Source organism: Lontra canadensis, unplaced genomic scaffold, assembly GCF_010015895.1.
Source record: "Lontra canadensis isolate GAN:19392208 unplaced genomic scaffold, GSC_riverotter_1.0 scaffold5, whole genome shotgun sequence".
Lineage (NCBI taxonomy): Eukaryota > Metazoa > Chordata > Mammalia > Carnivora > Mustelidae > Lontra > Lontra canadensis.
Window position 1 is genome coordinate 14,084,086 of NW_022630999.1, and position 14,927 is coordinate 14,099,012.

The 14,927-nt window shown below is 40.5% G+C and overlaps 1 long non-coding RNA gene across 8 annotated transcripts in view; it reads right to left on the minus strand.

Annotated features, from left to right (window-relative positions):
• Window positions 1-14,927, minus strand: part of LOC116864167 — a 126,463-nt gene that overhangs the window by 2,911 nt on the left and 108,625 nt on the right. For 2 of the 8 annotated variants that reach the window (XR_004381957.1, XR_004381959.1), the window contains exons 3-7: window positions 13,725-13,859; window positions 8,551-8,758; window positions 7,663-7,717; window positions 6,088-6,339; window positions 3,730-4,116 (exon numbers count right to left, since the gene is read on the minus strand). This is a non-coding gene — a long non-coding RNA (uncharacterized LOC116864167). Of the gene's footprint in view, window positions 1-1,560; window positions 1,584-3,514; window positions 4,117-6,087; window positions 6,357-7,662; window positions 7,718-8,550; window positions 8,759-9,708; window positions 10,070-13,724; window positions 13,860-14,927 lie in introns of those variants that run through there. The other 6 variants (XR_004381956.1, XR_004381960.1, XR_004381958.1 and 3 more) reach the window with 5 other exon arrangements.

Consider the following 14,927-nt stretch of genomic DNA (forward strand, 5'->3'; position numbering starts at 1 on the left):
TGGATGATTATAGAAAGGCTCTCTAAAGTGACATTTGAACCTGATGGAGCCAGCCATACAGAGATCTGGAGGCAAGGTGCTTTAGAGAGAGCAAACGGTAACTCTAAAAGTCCTAAGTGGCAATTATTAGAGTGAATTTGAAGAACAGAAAGAAGTCCCTTGATTGCAGTACAGCGAATAAGGGGAGGGAGTAGAATGTGAAGTCAGACAAGTTAGAGATCACTTTGTTTTTTTTCCCCGAATGCCTTGGCACAATGGTATAATTTTGGTTCTGGAAAACTGGGTGGAGGGGACATTTTAAGGATATCAAGTGGCAAAATCTCATTTTGTAAGCAGCTGCTTAGTGTGCATATTAAATGTGGTGGCACTATCTGCCCATCTCCTTCATAAGTACCGTCCTCCAGCTCCTAAGCTCCTTTTCAGAGAACTGTACTCCTCTCACATATGGTTGCCACAGGAGCAGCTCTATTTTATGAAAGGACCTGACTATAGTTTACTGGACCAGAGATGGGTATCTAATCTAAAAAGGCTTTTCCCCTAGGGGTTTCAGAATTGGGGGCAAGGGATCAAGTTAGTGCCTTGCACATGGCTAAAGATGTAAGATGTAAAGCTTGAAAAATGTAGTCATATCTTGATCATATGAAAAAACAATTGGTCGTCCATCCTGAGAGGAGGAATAAGGGAAGGACAACCCTAATGGAATTCAAGTCCCTGGTTCCTGTAGGTTCCCAAAGCCCAGCCCCATTTTTCCCTTTTTTGGTTTGGTGATTCCATTTTTTATACCATGGTTTATTTCAGGTACCTTTTAGGGGAAAGGGGAGATGTCAATAATTGGAATTAAGGGTGAAATGTTAAAATAATAAATCTTAAAATATAGAATTAGCTGAGTAAAACTGAGGTGGGGAGCAGTAATGATTCAGAGGTCCTGAGTTGAATGCCTATATTCCTAGTTATATAATAGCAAAGCAGTTGATTACTATTGTCTCTTGAGGACCATGAACATATAAAGATTTCAGTAGTGGGGTGCCTGGCTGGCTCAGTGGAGTATGAAACTCTTGATCTTGGGGTTGTGAGTTTGAGCCCCATGTTGGGTATAGAGATTACTTAAAAATAAAATCTTTTTTTTTTTAAGATTTTATTTATTTATTTGACAGAGAGAGATCACAAGCAGGCAGAGAGGCAGGCAGAGAGAGAGGAGGAAGCAGGCTCCCTGCTGAGCAGAGAGCCCGACTCGGGGCTCGATCCCAGGACCCTGAGATCATGATCTGAGCCAAAGGCAGCGGCTTAACCCACTGAGCCATCCAGGTGCCCCTTAAAAATAAAATCTTAAAAAAAAAAAAGATTTCAGTAGAAGTCGATATATCCACCATGTATTTATTTATTTTGTTCTATCTTTAGGAAAACTAATTTCTAGTTAAAGCTGGCTTACCTCTAAGTATATAGAGAACAACAGAGTGTGCTTTAAGAAAACACTTTTTTTGCTCATAACCAGTGATCTGTGACCACTATTGCTTCGATAATTATCTTGCTAAATTGTACCAGCCAAATTCTTTTCTCTTTTTTTTAAAGATTTCATTTTTTATCTGAGAGAGAGAGAGAGAGAGAGAGCATGAGCGAGGTAAGGGGGCAGAGGGAGAAGCAGACTCCCTGCTGAGCAGGGAGCCCAATTCGGACTCAATCCCGGGACTCCAGGATCATGACCTGAGCCAAAGGCAGACACTTCACTGTCTGAGCCACCCAGGTACCCCTGTACCGGCCAAATTTTTAACAGCACTCTAAGATCTGTGCATTGATTTGGAAATTTGAGGGAACCTGAAATCTTATTACTCTCCTTCCCTTGCTCCAACCTATCCTTGACTTTTGCCAATTAGTACCAGGGCTTGGTACATTCTTTTCTACTAGGCAGAAAAGTTCCCTTTCCTCTACTAACTTTATCATAATTCCAGTTCTCCCCCATCTCTCTATTTGAGCTTGCATCCTGAAACTTCCTGAGAATTCAGATCTGGATTAGGTACTCTTGCTAAGAACTCTTATAACACTGTGTTCCCACTATCACCTAGTTTTACAACTGCTTTCTTGTCTTTCTGCACCACTGAACTATAAGTTGAAAGCTGGGCACATAGTACGGTTTTAATAAAGAGTGTTGCATGAATGAATCAAAAGTTATAATGAATACTAAAATAATATATGCAAAGTATTTGGCACATAAACAATCAATACTTTTTTCTTGTTAGTTTTATTTTATGATTCATAAAAAAACCCTAGAACCTGAGAACAGTAAGGCATACTGAATTGCCCTACAGTGCGAACAGCTATGCAGATGAAACCAGGGGTGATGCGAAAATTTAACAGTTTGGCCAACCGTCATAGCAGATGCCCAATAATTAGAACAGAAGAGCCTGGCCTTCTACTTAGAAGAGATGATTGGCCTTGCCCCAACAACAGAACATAAATTCACTTATTAATAAACTGAACATATGGTGACTATATCTAAGAAGAAATGAAATTAAATTGATGGAAAGTTATTTACCAGTGATACTTTGAAAGACAATCCAAGTAGTTACATTGACACTACTTATACTGATAAGAACTTACTTATAAAATAATCAATATCTCTTTTATATATTAGTGACAGTCATTAAAAAAACAATATTTCCAAGCATATAAAGCATAATAAAATCTAAGAATAAATTTAAGGTATACCAAGCATAATTTAAAACTATACAGCTTTACTAAGGATCATAAAAATACTTGAATAAAAGGGGAAAGAGCATGTGCTTTTAAAGATTCTTCGATATTAAAAGATGATAATTCTTCCCAAATCGTTTTACAAACACTGAAATTTCAAATAAAACACCAAAGTTTTTTTGGTAAAGTTCTTGTTGAAAGATAACATACATACAAAAAGCGCATGTATAGTACATCTCAACACATTTGTAATTATTTTTAAATGGGTTTAAGTTCAAAGTCTATCTGAAGTAAAATGGAGCAAAATAGCCCATAAAATTTCAATTTAAAAAACTAAAATTTTGGGGGCGCATGGGTGGCTCAGTGGGTTAAGCCTCTGCCTTCGGCTCGGGTCATAGAGTCCTGCATCAGGATCTCTGCTCAGCAGGGAACCTGCTTCCCCGGCCCCCCGCCTGCTTCTCTGCCTACTTGTGACCCCTCTCTCTCTGTCAAATAAATAAATAAAATTTTTCAAAAAGTTAAAAAAAAAACTAAAATTTTGGAGCTGGTACTCTAATATAGAAATTGACAGAAAAGGATAAAAAGCCCCCTCCCCCCCCAAAAAGCTCATGAAAACATGTATAAATAAATATGGTTAATGTAGCATTTCAGATTGTGAGTTAATTATAGAATCTTTAATGGTGCTAGGATGACTGTGATATCAGTATTTAACTGAATGTTGGATTTAAAAAAGAAATATAAATAAAATCAGAAAAGATCCAGAATAATATATAGCTTAAAATTTACTATTTGTAAGCATGCCATTAAAAATTGACATCATAATAAAGAAGATTGATAGACTTGTCTGCATACATTTAATACTTCTCTGTAGTGAAAATCGTAACGTTAAAAGGCAAATGACAAATGAGGAGACAGTGTTCGCTATCTTCATTAGGTCCCAGGCAGTGTCTGATAAGATCAAGGTGTGCTTTATTCTATTGAGTTTATGTACAGATCCTGGAGTCAGATTGCTTGGATTTGAATGTGAAACAGCCCACTTACCAGCTGTCTTAGGTCAGGTTCCCTAGAAGCCATAGCTAAGATGAAGATTTCTATACAATTGACTTATCAAAGATGTTCTCTTCAGTGAAATCTAAAGAATGCAGGAAATAGGCTAAGACAGCGGGATAACCTAGTAAAGACAAGGGTTCAAATGAAGCTTTACCTCAGCCTGACCTCACTGGAAGATATAGAGCAAACATGGTACCACGAAGTCTTCTGGCCTTGAAGCAAGCAGGCTGGGCCTTTGTATCCCCACTGCATACGTCAGTCATTGTTTGTAGGCCATCCAAATACTTGGGACAAACTGAGGACAATTTTCCTGAGAAGGGTGCAACTCTGAGTTGTTAGCCACCAACCATCATGGCGACTAGATGATGGCTGGATGCACTCGATGGACAAGGGGATTGGGAGATAGCACTAGCAGCATCTTCTAAAATAACTAAAATCAGTCATCCTGATTGAGTTTCTTAACTCTTTGAAGCTTTCATTTCCTCATTTACAATGAAAACACATCAATGCCATTGGGTTGTAGGAGTTATGGTAAGGAATAGTATGTCAGGAAAGAGTAACAAAAATACTCAAAAGTTAGCATTTAGAGAGTCTTACAAGTCTAAATGTTCACTAATAGTAAAATGGGAAAACTGCAAAGACTGGCAAAGCATAAGTGAAGAAACATAATTGTCCAAAATATCAGAATATTTTCTTTCACTGTAACTATAGAAATGCAAACTTAAAGCAAATAACTATTTATTTCTTATTTAAGAGACAAAATCAAAGACAATACTCAGTGTTAGCAAGGTGTCTGTGTGGGAATAGAGCAATATCTTACATTCCTATCAAGAGTATAAAATGATCGGGGTGCCTGGGTGGCTCAGTGGGTTAAAGCCTCTGTCTTTGGCTCGGGTCATGATCCTGGTGTCCTGGTGTCCTGGGGTCGAGCCCCGCTTCGGGCTCCCTGCTCAGCAAGGACCCTGCTTCCCCCTCTCTCTCTGCCTACCTCTCTGCCTACTTGTGATCTCTGTCTATCAAATAAATAAATAAAATCTTAAAGAAAAAAGTATAAAGTGATCGATTGTTTTCTGGAGGGCATATTGAAAATCTGTCTGAAGTTTTTAAATCATGTATACCTTCTTAAATGTGCATTCCCATTTCCAAGAATTTATTTGCAGAGAATCTGGCATAGAAATTGGTAAATACTTAAAAATACAAAGAAGTGCATACGTAGTGTTATTCAAGTATTGGAAAATTGGCACGAGCTGATAATTAAGAAGGGATAATAATGACAATACAGTTACTATGAAGAGAAATGGTATAAAAATATACTTACTGATAAGAAATTAAGTCCAAATTTGAGTCAAAAACACAAATTAAAAAATTGTATCCTGGGGAGCCTGGGTGGCTCGGTTGGTTAAACAACTGCCTTCGGCTCAGGTCATGATCCTTGAGTCCCAGGATCGAGTCCCACATCAGGCTCCCAGCTCCATGGGGAGTCTGCTTCTCCCTTTGACCTTCTTCCCTCCCATGCTTTCATACTCTCTCTCTCTCTCTCAGATAAATAAATAAAATCTTTTAAAAAATTGTATTCTGATAATAAGACACAATTTCTAAAAACATCTGGAGGTAACATACACTAGTGGTGATTATCTTTGTGAGACGAATTATTTTTATCTTCTCTGTGCTTATTTGTAGCTTTCTGATCTTTCTGCAGTGAAGAAGTGACAAAACAGTAACTCACAAGCTTCAGGCTTCTCAGGAGCTCAAGCCGGTAGGTACAAAATGTGAGGGTGGCCTTTAGCCACAATTTAGTTATTTTTGATTTCCTGCTATTTCTGCCAAACCAAAATTTGTAAGCAAATGGCTTGGAACATATTTAAAGATAGAATGAAGATCAGTTTCAAGTAAACAGATCTCTTAAACACACAGACACAAATCACTACGAACAATGAGTGCACATCTTTTTACCTAAGGAAGAAAAAGAAAATCTTTCCTATAAGAGCGACTGGTGAGAGAACTACCTTAGGTTGTTGCTTTGAAACTTGATTCACACTCATTCGAGGAATTGTTTCTTCAGTATACTCATTTTATTCTGTATTTAGGCTCATTGACACTATTTGGGCAAGATAGCAAACTGTATCAATCAGAATCACAACAGAAAACAGATGGCACAAAGGGGTAAGTGAAGAGAGGAGAACAAAGGGATAGTTTACAATGCTGTGGGCAAGGCTCAGAAAAGGCATGACATCAGGGCTTGCTAGCAGTATCAGAGAGGTTGAAAGAATGAGAAGGAGGAGCTGTTGTTTGAACCTTGAGAAGCCAACTGAAAGATGCAGGGACTCAGTAGAACACAAGTCACCATACCAGTCACATCCGGCTCCTGTCCTCCAAGTGTTGGCTCAGCACTTCAGGCAGCTTCCATGTCCGGGCACCTCCACATCAACACAAGTGTCCACAATCCTCACAGCAGGGGCAGAGAGAAGAGAAGCCCCCACACCAGCTCTTCAGTGCAGCTAACTGGAGGTGATGGGTCATTTCTGTGCACGTCTCATTGGCCGAAGCAAGTCATTGGTCTTGCCCAACCACAAGGGGCTGGGGAAGAATCCTCATATGCACCTGAAAGGAAAAGAGAACTAGAAACACTGGTGAAAAACACGGACAGAGAGTAACCCCTGTTCTTTTGTATTACTCTGCATTCCTTTGTATGAGAGACAAATTCTCACCCAACCTTGGGACATACTCTATGCTGTGCCGTGTCACAGTTGCCACTAACCACACTGAGCACCTGAATGTGATTTGAGGTGTGCTGTGCAGGTAACATAAACCTCAGAGTTTTCAAAGACTTAGTACAAAAAGTAGAATGCAAGATAGCCCATTAATGGTTTTCATTATTGATTATATGTGGAATGGTAATGTTTTTGAAATACTGAGTCAAATAAATATACATCATTATTTATTAATTTTATCTATTTTTATTTTTTAAATGTGGTTTCTAGAAAACGTTGTGTGTGTCTTGTGTTGTGGCTCGCACTATATTGCTATTGAACAGTGCTGTTCTAGAGAGTTCTCCTGGTTCCTGAGAGAGTTTCTAATAGGAAAAGATAGGGGCACCTGGGTGCCTCAGTGGGTGAAGCCTCTGCCTTCGGCTCGGGTCATGATCTCAGGGTTCTGGGATCCAGCCCCGCATTGGGCTCTCTGCTCAGCAGGGAGCCTGCTTCCTCCTCCCTCTCTGCCTGCCTCTCTGCCTACTTGTGATCTCTGTCAAATAAATGAATAAAATCTTAAAAAAAAAAAAGATAAAGATAAAGAATTACCAATTTCTGCTAGAATTCTCCACAGAATGAATCATTACTTTAATTGTTCCTGTAGGCAAGCAGCTACACAAGTGTGAAGGTTTTCTTCTTTTATTCTAGTGTCTAATTTAAAATTCTTTATTAAAATTCAGGATCAGTTTTTTTTTTTTTAACTTTCCTCCATAAAGGCAAAGCACAGGTGGTTTGTAGAGACCATTATTCCATGGAGAGTCTTTTTTATAAAACGTGTTTAAATGTCACTTAGTTCCATTAAAACAAAGGAGCCATTCAGCAAATGTGTTGCATTTTAGTTTTTTACCTTCTTGTAGAAACTCATTTGAAAGACTTTGACTACTTTCTTACTAGGAAAGGGTACAGAGAAAGTCATTAACTTTACCTTTTCCTGCATATTGAGAGCTGAAGTTGTAGGAAGTTCTTGAGTTTTCTTGGAAATATGGTCTAACGGTAGCTATTTGATGGCCTGTGCCAGAGATGCCCCCTTTGCCCCTTCAGTCCCCTCCCTTCCCCTAGACCCAGCTCTTTGCCCAGGAGGCTGACCTGCAGGTCTGTACTACAAGGTCTGGAATGGAGATTTCCGGTAGAGACGAGAAGTGGGGAGAAGATCAGGGTCAGGGTATTTACTTACCTGCAAGGTAGCTTGGGGCTGTCTGTTTAGGGTTGAGTCAGAAAAGGGCATCACTCTAAATAAAAGAGTTCAATATGGAAATTAGAGTACTGACTGAGTACCACTGCTTTTTGTCATGACGGCAAGTTCCAGCATTGGCTCACTCTGCTCATCCTTGTGGGTCTAGGAGTGGTGACAACTTTGCTGCTCCTACCCTCAGATGGCTGCCCTAGCCCTTGTGATTCCCTAATACTCCCTTGAGTGCTCCTGAAGTGAGTGTGCCATCCACATTCGACTGCGACCCTGACACTGCGCCCGCTGGCATCTGGTGGGAGGGCTACCTCAAAACAGGGGTTGTTGAGTGTTCTGGCCAAAAATGAAGGACAGAGGAGCAGCAGTTTGAAGATATTTGCTTAAGTCTAGGAACATAAGACATATATTTCTGCCTGATATTTTGAAAAGCTCTTACAATGTCTTAGGACAACAAACTCTGTAATATGACTAAGATAAGAAAGAAAGGTATCAGGATGCATCTTATATGCTGTAGTTTTTTCTCTGGAAAAGAAATGTCAATAATGGAACCACACATTAAGCTCTACACTCCACAATTCTTGGTCTTCTAAGAAGATACTTGCACTTCTTTTAGATGGGAACTTGAAAAACTTCCTTTGTTTCCCCACTGGTACAATGAAGAGTTTAGACAGTATTATCTTACATATATCCCTGTGCCTTAACATTCTGTAAGTCTGTAGTGTTTCAGTCAAATCTGTGAAATATGGCTTTGGGGCCTTCGGCTTGGTGGAGGTGAAAGTGCAGCTGTCTTCGGGTGTCCTGAATCTGGGTTTATCCGACACCAGCCCCTCCACCACGCCCCCTAAGCTTGACCCCAGAGAGATCCAAGTTGTGTACCTAAGGTGCTCCGGTAGGGAAGTCTGTCCTGGTCCAGAAGATCGGCCCCCTGGATCTGTCTCCAAAAACGGTTGGTGATGACAGCGACAAGGCAGCTGGTGATTTGAAGGGCCTGAGGACTGCAGTGAAACTGACCATTCAGAACACACAGGCGCAGACTGAAGTGGAACCTTCCGCCTCTGCCCTGATTACCAAAGCCCTCAAGGAACTGCCAAGAGAGAGAAAGGAGCAAAAACACATTAAGCACAGTGGAAATGTCACTGTTGATGAGATTGTCAACATTGCCTGACAGATGTGGCTCCGATCTTTAGCCAGAGAACTCTCTGAAACCATTAAAGACATTCTGGAGACTGCCCAGTCCGTGAGCTGCAATGTGAAATCATAGATGATATCAGTAGTGGTGTGGTACAATGCCCAGCTAGTTACAAACTACAAAGGAAAATATTTTAATAAGGGATCATTTGATAACTAAAAAAAAAAAAATCATGGAATAACATAGTGAAGTAAATGTGTGGATTTCTCTGAAGTAACGGGATGAATATTTTGCAAAACAAACTTCACCTTCCCACCTAAGAAATCAGACATAATTATTTTTGCTACGCCCTTGAAAGCACCTTGTAAGAGTACATGGTCCTAATAGCCCCAAGCTGGGTCAGAGGTCAATGAACAATGGCCCATGGGCCAAATGCAACCTGCTGCCTGTTCTGTGAAGTTTTCTTGAAACACAAGCCGTGCTGATTTGTTTATCTGTTGTCTCTGTCTGCTTTCTCACTACCATAGCAGAGTTGAATTGTTGCAACAGAAATTATGTCAGTCCACAAAACCTAAAATGTTTACCATCTAGCCCTTTACAGAAAAAGTCTGCCAACCCCTGGCTTAAGATGGATAAGCAGCTGGGGCCCTGGGTGCCTGAGTGGGTTAAAGCCTCTGCCTTCGGCTCCAGTCACGATCCCAGGGTTCTGGGATCGAGCCCCACATTGGGCCCCCCTGCCTGCTTCTCTGCCTACTTGTGATCTGTCTGTCAAATAAATAAATAAAATCTTAAAAAAAAAAAAAAAAAGGATGTGTAAACAGCTGACATACTCCAGATCCTGATAGTGGGTGATTAAAGGTACAAATAAAGGTCCCATTTTGAAAGTACCAGAATTAAGTGCTCACCTCTGCAGCACAATTAGTGAAAGCAGCAAAATTATAACACTTGGTATGTATGACGCTTCAAAGACAGTCTGGTAATCTGAGGATCTGAGGTCAGTTCCATTCTTGACCAGCTTAATCTTGTGAGAGTTACCTAATTTTTCTTAATTGTAAAATCACATGAGAGAATACATGGAGCACCTTAAATTTCCATCTGAAAGTAAAGAGTTATTAAATATTAATTTTGACACTGCAGAAAAGAAAACTCTAGGTCTATGAAGTTAGAAGTTTGGAAAATTCATCATATGGCCATAAAGCTTAACATGCAATGTTCAGTAAATTACTGAATAACCATCTTCCTCCCATTGCCCTCATAAAGCCACTCCTTCAGCAAAAAAAAAAAAAAAAAAAAAGAAAGAAAGAAATAAAGAAAGAAAAACAACAAAAAAAACCCCAACAACCTTGAATCTCATAGACAGGTGACATACTGGGAACAATGCAGGGGAGTGAGAAGCCCAACAATGCAGGGGAGTGAGAATACAGAAGAATTTGGAATGAAGGCCTCCTGGCAATTGTGTGTACTAGGACCCTGGCCAGGAGGATACTGGGGTTTCATAGCTCTCAATCTACAAAAGCTTCTGCAGTTGGCTCCACGAAGAGGCTCTGCAATGGAACCTTCCAGCTGTGCATTCACAGCGGCCTTGAGTTCTGAATGAGGAACAGACGACCTGCCAGGAATACCTGTCAAATGTCAAAGTTGGAGCAAAAAGGATTTAGAAATGCCGTGCAAGGAAATCCTCAGGAACAGACTGAGGTTTAAAAGGATCATCCTTCTGTTTTTATTTTCAGAACAATAGGGGATTTTTTTTTTTTTTTGAGATCATTATAAAGAAAGCTAATTCTTCTCTTCTGGCAGCACAGGGTTTAAAGTCCAACAATTCACTCCCGTTTCTCTGCCTGAGCTGGAATTCAACAGATAAGAAGAGAGTCTTAATGATTAATCAGCCCGAACACTGCTCTGGAGCAAGAAAGGGAATTTATTTTCATTTTACAGGTGAAGAAACTGAGGCCCTGAAGGATCAAAATACCTATTTGAGGTCGTATAGTTCTTTTGTGCAGGGTGAAAATGAGTCCCTGAGTCTCTGATTTCTGCTGTACTCTTTTTTGTCTAAAGCGGCCTGCTTCTCCAGAACCCAGAACTTGGGTAGATGACACTGGTCAAGCCTCTGACCTACTGAATGATGTTGGAGGATCTCTCTCTGGCTTTGTTTTCTCCTCTGTAAAATGGTCAGAATACCCAACTATCCTTCCTCATGAGGATGATGAAACTCAACTGTGATCAAAGACATGACATTGCGATTCAGTGGATAGGGCAGACGCTTATTTCTCTCTATAAAATCCATTCCCTTCTTCCTTATTAACCTCACTTTACTCCAGCAGCCATACACCCAGTCACAGAGAGTAAGTCATGCTTAAACCATGGCAGCCAATGGTGGTCCCATCCTCTTTGCCAGTGATTGTGCTAGAGATTGTCATGTGACCCAGAACTGGTCCAGATGATAGACAGGAAAGCCTGGAGAAGGGTGTGGAAAACTTTAAGGAAGTTCTTTTCTACCTGATAAAAGGCACAAGTGGTAACTTGAAAAGTTTAAGTGTTTGCAAAGGATGCTCTCTATTAGATGGAGGACATAATGGGTGGAGCAAAGAAAAGTAGCAGTTAGAAGCTCATTTTCTCAGCAAATATTCATGGTGGGCTCACCATGTGTTAGGCACTGAGAATACAGAAGAGAAAAAGCAGATCTAAATTCCTGTCCCATGAAGGTTACATTCTAGTGAGGGGAGACAAGATAAATGAGCACAATATGTAGTATACAGGGGAGAAGTGTAAAAGAAACATGAAGGCAGAAATGAGAACACAAATGATTAGGGACTGAAAGTTTTAGACAGGATGGCGATGGATGCCCTGGAGAAAGTAGCTTTTGAGTAAAAGCCTGAAGGAAGTGAGGGAGCGAGCCAGGGTGGAGTCTGCAGTTAGAATCACTTAGAGGGCACAGTGAGGTTGCTGGTGTGGCTGCAGTGGAGTGAGCAACATGGGGAGGGATAGAAAGTGTGATCAGTGGTATGGATGGAGACTTGAAGCCACCACGGGTCTTTGTTTCTTACTCTGAGTCACAGTGGAATCCCCTTTGGAAGGTTTTGAACAGAGAGATGACTTGATCAGACCTCATTTTAGCAGGATCATTCTGGCAGCTTTGTGCAAATAGACTGAAGAGGTACAAGGCAGAAAAGAACCACTTAGGAGGAGGTTATTTGATAATACAAGTGAGAGTCACTGGTTGTCTTGGCCAGAGTGTTAGTGGAAATATAAAAGGTTGTCCAGATTCTGAATAGATTTTGAAGATGGAGTTGTCAGGACTTGTTAAAGGTCAAAGTTGGGTTTGAGGGAGTTGAGGACAACTGAAGTTTTGGGTTTCAGCACCTGGGATAGCGGAGTTGTCATTTATTGAGTGGGCAAGACTGGGAAAGGTATGCTTTGGGAACAATATCAGAAACTTGCTTTTCATCTTGTCTGAGATGCTGAAAATTAGTCATCAAAATGGATATGTCACCTATACAGTTGGATAACAAGTCCAATAAATTAGGCATTAATCAAATGGAAGGAATACCAGAAATGAGTCACAGGGAAGCATCTAACTCACTGTGTCAAAAGGAGGGTGATTTCTTCAAGCCTGTTTCCTCATCACCGAAATGGGAGTAACAGCCAATGTTGTGTAGGTTTAATAAGATAAAAGTACCCTAGCACTGTGTTTTAAGCAACAAAAAGTGAGTAATATTCTTTCGTTCTCCCGCCTAACTGGAATCTTCAAGAAATTAAGCCACATGACCTACTAGTTAATTTCCTTGGTGTAAGAATCAAAGAATACCTGAATATTTATGATGGGCTCGGTGACTTCCAATTCCTTAGAGCCATCGCATGGTCCTGGGGTAAAGATCTAATTTCTATTTTATAGAGGAGGAAACAGATTCAGAAATAAAGTAACGTTCCCGAAGTTACACCACTAGTGCCACCTTCAAGATCAATTTTTCCTTTATTTCCAACCTAACAATTGCATTTTTAAGGAAATCTCAATTATCTTCACTCTTTTTTTTAATGTTTCATTTATTTATTTGAGAGAGAGAGAGAGAGGAGCAGCAGCAGAGGGAGAAGGAGAAGCAGACTCCTCGCTGAGCAAGGAGCCCAATATGGGGCTTGATCCCAGGATCCTGGGATGATGACCTGAGCCATTCACCTACCCAGGTGCCCCTCTTTTGTAAAAAAATTTTAAAGAGTGCCTGACAGGGGTGCATGAGTGGCTCAGTTGTTAAATGTCTGCTTTGGCTCAGGTCATGATCCCAGGGTTCTGGGATCTAGCCCCCCATTGGGCTCCCTGCTCAAGGGGGGGAAGCCTTCTTCTTCCTCTCACACTCCCTCCTGCTTATGTTCCCTCTCTCGCGGACTCTCTCTCTGTCAAGTGAATAAATAAATTCTTTTTTTTTTTAAAAAGATTTTATTTATTTATTTGAAACAGAGAGAAAGAGATCACAAGTATGCAGAGAGGCAGGCATAGAGAGAGAGAGAGGAGAAAGCAGGCTCCCCGCTGAGCAGAGAGCCCGATGCGGGCCTCGATCCCAGGACCCTGAGATCATGACCTGAGCAGAAGGCAGAGGCTTAACCCACTGAGCCACCCAGGCGCCCTGAATAAATAAATTCTTAAAAAAAAAAAAAAAAAGAGTGCCTGACACATAGTAAGATATACAGAGACCTAGGGTTCCTAGGATTGTAGGAAGGAATTCCTAGAAAGGAATGTGGGAAAAGAGGAATAAAGGCAGATTTTACATATCTCACCAACTGAGCCACCCAGGTACCCTCAACTGTCTTTACTATTTACTAACACCAATTCCAAAAAGTGACCATTTCCCTTCCACATTAACATACCATTTTTGGGAAGAGGTTCTCAAGATATTTTTAGAGAACACAGGTCTAGAGGGGGAATTCTTACCTCTGCTAGCAACCAGCGCAGCAAATAGGGATGTGTCATAACAAATGATGGTAACCGCCTGGGTTTACACCTACGGAATATAGCCATGTGACAAATTCCTGAGTGATCATCTGACATTTCCAGTCTTCAGTTGATCTAGAGTGAGAGTATTAAAGTTTTTAGCAAGCTGCTGCTAATCAGAGAGATATTACTGAACCGTGATTTGATCTTTTGGTGTTAGGAGCCCAGCTCGAGGACAAATTTAATGTGAGAACAATGTTACCACAATGCTTGGACTTCAGTTTAAACCTGAGTCAGTCCTGAGATCCAGAGGGCTCTTGGAACTAATAGTTAGCTAGAATAGGAAGCGGTTGTTGAACCATGCATGGCAGCTAAGTTGTGACTAAGAAGGTGACAGTTGTTTTTGGGTCTATATATGGACTTATTCACATGGGCTGAATTATGAAGCAGGTAAGAACATGGTGTTCTCTCTTTCCCTCCACCCTGTCCATGTGTCTATTTCTGAATCTTCCACAAATCTGCTTTACAAAGTGAACTTTACTTTATGAGTGTCTAAAACTCCAACTCATTATTAGTAAAATTAAACAGAACTAAGCAATCTGGGAAAAAAAATACAACAAAGGACAGTTGAAGTCCTCCATGGACTATTCATATAAGTTGACCAGAAAGAACGAAATCCTTAATGATGAACAGGCACAGAGAACATGAGCCAACAATTCACAGAAATAAAACATGCCTAATAAGCTCACGGAATGTGTGAAGACTCACTAGTAACCAACTATAGAGACTTCAACTGAAAGAAACAACATAATTTTTCACCTATCAAATTAGCAGGTTTGAAATTGGTGTTCAGTGTCCCTGTAGGGATTCCATACAGTGTTGGTGGCTGTATAAATGGCAAAAACTTTCCAGGAAATGATTTGGTGACATGCAACAGCAGCACTAACCATGGGTGTGTGCTGAGATCCTATAGTTCTTTTTGTGTTTTTTTTTTTAAGCTTTTATTCAAATTCCAGTTAGTTAACATACAGTATAATATTAGTTTCGTGTGTATGATATAAAGATTCAACACTTTCATACATCACCCAGTGCTCATGACAGCAAGTGCCCTCCTTAGTCCCCATCATGTATTTCACCCATCCCCCACCCACCTTCCCTCTGGTAACCATCTTTGTTCTCTATGGTTAAGAGTCTCTTTCTCAG